This window comes from Mesoplodon densirostris, chromosome 5 (genome assembly GCF_025265405.1).
Source record: "Mesoplodon densirostris isolate mMesDen1 chromosome 5, mMesDen1 primary haplotype, whole genome shotgun sequence".
In the NCBI taxonomy this organism is placed as follows: Eukaryota; Metazoa; Chordata; class Mammalia; order Artiodactyla; family Ziphiidae; genus Mesoplodon; species Mesoplodon densirostris.
In genome coordinates this window covers 84,308,857-84,313,266 of record NC_082665.1, presented here as the reverse complement: position 1 = coordinate 84,313,266, position 4,410 = coordinate 84,308,857, and the positions used below count along the sequence as shown (strand labels likewise).

Here is a 4,410-nt window from a genome sequence, read left to right as displayed (position 1 = left end):
AAAATTAATTTTTAAAGATATTATCCTGTTACAATTGTGTTGCTGCTAAGCCCTATCTGTACTTGTGCCATTGATCCTTTTAGCCTCAAGAACAGGATTCAAATTTTTAAAATGGTGTTGAAGAAAGATTATTTTCTGTAAAGGAAATTCTCATTTTAATTTCCAACAGAATTGCCTAATACAAAAAATAGCTTCTCATTAAAAAATGTTCTTTCATTCAAGAAATATTTATTAAGCTACTGCTAGGTGGCAGGGAACTTGCTTTTCCACTTTCCTGATTTTAAAAAGGAGGTGTCTGGAAATCATAAGAATCAATATACTGACTGGCAACAAACAGGGCAGTCTTTATTCTAATAAAATAACATTCTAGTGAGATTTTAGTATGGGTATATTCATTCATTCATTCAGTTATTCATTCAACATGTTTTATGAGCCCCAGGTCAACCTTTGGCACTAAATATATAGGAAAGACATGTCACCTGTACCCACTGTATACAGACAGATAGGCAGATAAAACAATAATTACCTTACATTGTATTTAATGTTATTTGATGCAGACAAAGAAGGCCTTGGGAGAGGGCGTCATGGAGGATTTCCCAGAGGAGGTGAAGCTAGGCTTTACTTGTAGGGATGAGTGGGAGCTTAAGAAGTGAGAAACATGGGATGGATACTTTAGAACATGAGAAAAACACAGGCAAGAGCCTCAAGAGTATGTTTGGAGAATGACAATTTGTTTGGATTTAGACCGAGTAGAATGGCTTTTGTCCAAATACAGGTCAACATACAAGAAAGAACTCAAGTTCTCTGAATTCCTGTGTTCTTCCTTTCTTAAGAATAAAACGCTCGGGCTTCCCTGGTGGCACAGTGGTTAAGAATCCGCCGGCCAATGCAGGGGACACAGGTTTGAGCCCTGGTCCGGGAAGATCTCACATGCCACGGAGCAACAAAGCCCATGCGCCACAACTACTTAGCCTGCACTCCAGAGCCCGCGAGCCACAACTACTGAGCCCATGTGCCACAACTACTGAAGCCCGTACGCCTGCAGTCTGTGCTCCACAACAAAGAGAAGCCACCGCAATGAGAAGACCCTGCTCGCCACAACTAGAGAAAGCCCACGTGCAGCAACGAAGACCCAACTCAGCCAAAAAAAAGGGCTTCCCTGGTGGTGCAGTGGTTGAGAGTCCGCCTGCCGATGCAGGGGACACGGGTTCGTGCCCCGGTCCAGGAAGATCCCACATGCCACGGAGTGGCTGGGCCTGTGAGCCATGGCCGCTGAGCCTGCGTGTCTGGAGCCTGTGCTCCGCGACGGGAGAGGCCACAACAGTGAGAGGCCCTCGTACCGCAAAAAAGAAAAGGAATAAAGCCCTGACTGTGTAAGTGGATGCCATTCAAAAGCATGCTGGTATGAATGAAGTGCATTATATTGGGGGACACTGGTGCCTCAGAAATGCTAGGAACACAAAAGCAGAGATGTGCCAGGGGTTGGCTCCACTAGCAAGATTGCTCGAGGATCCAATTTTTGTAAACTATTATGAAAGGTCCTGCTGTGGGACCTCTAGTTCAATCCTGCAGTTCTTTTGTGACATAATTTACCCATATCTCTATGGTAGGTCAGCTACAAATCTTGGGTGAAATCCATCCCAAGCTAATGGCAAATGTAACTTACTGCCAAGCTTTGACGTGATTTTTCCTCTGCCATGTGTTCTTGGGTTAATCAGGGGGAAATGATTATGAAAAGAGAACATTTATAGAAGAAGATTTTGAAAACCAATTTCCTTCAATGCAAATGGTTAATGGAATAAGGTTTTTAGTCATTCAAACTATAAGCACCCTGGAACTTTACTTGATACTGCAGCTCAAATTCTTAAATCATTTGATTCTTTATGGATGGTCCTCCTTGCCCTCTCCAGTCCAGGCAGAAAGGTACTACACTGGCTTATAATCATTGGCTGAATTAAGATCAGAGGTATGAATTCAGCTCAAGGTCCCCAACAAACGACTCCTCCTTTACACCTCAGCACTCAGAGAATGGCAAACAGATGAAGAATAAATGCATGTAGTTTGTCAATTATACTGACAATTGTTTAAGAAAGAATTGTCATTCTTATACTGATAAATGGAAATGCAAGAAAAATTGTATCATTGACTGGCTTTAACAAGCCTACTTGATAAGTCTACTTGTTTCAAGAGATCATCACAAACTCTTGGTATACTTTGGTTTAGAAAATAATCCTTTCATTGAACTGGAAAAAATATTTTTAAACTTTTAAAATGTATAAACCATGTATAATTAAATTCATGTGGTTGAACCTCAGAAAATTAAGGGCAGGAATGCAATTGCACTTTCAGTTTCAAACGCTGTACTCATTTTCTGAAAATTTCAATCAGAAACTAACATCAGGTTCTAAATTCACCTGCTAGGAGGAATCTGGGCAACTTATTTTCAGAGTGCATTTTTCTTCTTTGTAGAATTCAGCTTTTAGTGACTGGCTCTCTCAGATATAGAGAGCTCTGCCCACACATTTCAAATTAGGTTATGACTACATGGGCAATTATTGTACAGATGTTCTCTGCTTAACAGCAAATATTTTTTTCCTTACCCATGTATGACACTTATAGGTTATTTGCTGAAAAGATCTCAAAAACATTATAAACATGTATGTTGCCATTTTGAACAAAATCAATTCAGGAACTACTCTTTTATAGAGTAATCTGGTCCAGTTCACTGTAGATAGTTTTATATATTTAGAACTTTTATCTTTTAGTCAGAGAAACCTCCAGATCATTCCTGGCTGCTGAGGGTCTCCTGCAGCATTACTAATGATGCTGGGTTTTGTATTTATTAAAATAATTTAATTTAATAATTTAAAGTAAAGAATCTTATCTTTAGATTACAAAGAAGTATCAAAGCACAGATTATAAGTGCTGTGCGAGTGATCAGTTGTACTCAGCAAACCACCTTATTTGTGATTATTTGGTAAAGATCAAGGTCACAGGCTTCCTTCCTCCAGCAGCCAGGCAGATAACCCAAGTATGTGAAGCAGGCTGGCCTGAGGGAGTATGTGTCCCTTCTAAAGGGAGCAGGGCTTCTTAATTCTGGTTAACAGCAGCCATACAGGAAAGTTAGTCCAAAATGCCATTCTTTCACATTTGTTGACTCTTCCAGACACCCCCAAAACTCATATTTCTATTTGAAATTTCCGGATTAAAAACAAAAATGCCACGTGGATCAAATGTCTTCAGCTTACCTGTTTTCAACCTCTGATATAAACCTAGATAGGCAGGGACGCTGCCGGGCAAGATGGCGGACAAAGAGAAGAAAAAGAAGGAGAGCATCTTGGACCTGTCCAAATACATTGACAAGACGTTCCTAGTGAAGTTCTAGGGAGGTCGAGAAGCCAGTGGAATCCTGAAAGGGTTTGACCCGCTGCTCAGCCTTGTGCTGGATGGCACCATCGAGTACATGAGAGACCCTGACGACCAGTACAAGCTCACAGAGGACACCCGGCAGCTGGGCCTGGTGGTGTGCAGGGGCACCTCTGTGGTGCTCATCTCCCCGCAGGATGGCATGAAAGCCATCCCCAACCCTTCATCCAGCAGCAAGATGCCTAGCGGCTGGGGCTGTCCCTCCCCCAGGACTCAGGCCACCCGTAGGAATGGAACTTCCCTTTTTGTATAGCTTACGTTTTTGTAAAATGAATGTATTAATTCATTGCTTTGCTTGTTTACTAAACAGACTAGGATTCCCTTCACCATGGACCATGTCTTAACCAATTTTTGTTTCCCCAAAGCCCAGAACAGTGCCTGGCACATAGCAGAGCACAAATATTTGCTAATAAACTGAACTGATCTCTAGATAAATGAGGGCCAGAGAAGGGTATGATTTTTTTAGAGCTGGATAAAGCTATTAAATCTTGTGGACACTTTGGAAAGTTAAACGTTCACAACTATTATAAACTGTGTCCGTTCCAGGCAGAACATTCCTTTTAGTGATCTGCAGACTTCAAAGCTCATTTTTATGGATGTGTTCTGTCAGGAGAAGATTAGGTTTGGCTTTATGTTCTTTCATGGAGAAAAGATGGACAGAGGGTCTTAATTTATGTAAGAAAGTAAAAGGAACAGGCATTAAGTGAAATCCCATTATTATTTAGATTATTATAGTTTCTTGGTATATCAGAAATATTATGACTGAATTAACAAATTACTTTGGTTTAGTCAGAATTTACTCACAAAGTGAGAACTGAGGAAAGCTTTCACTTTGCCTATGGAGCATGTGATAAAATGAAAAAGTAATCAGGGGATTTCTTCAGCTCCACTAGTGCCTCTGAAAATTGGTGATGAACCAAGGATTCAAGAACACTGACCAGTGGCAGGCACTACAATGACCCCCTGGGGATTTCAGTTTAGCTA

At 41.0% G+C, this 4,410-nt stretch overlaps 1 pseudogene; it reads left to right on the top strand.

Annotated features, from left to right (window-relative positions):
• The first annotated feature begins 3,297 nt into the window (after positions 1 to 3,297).
• LOC132491153 (U6 snRNA-associated Sm-like protein LSm7) lies at positions 3,298 to 3,612 on the top strand (annotated as a pseudogene).
• Positions 3,613 to 4,410: the final 798 nt, after the last annotated feature.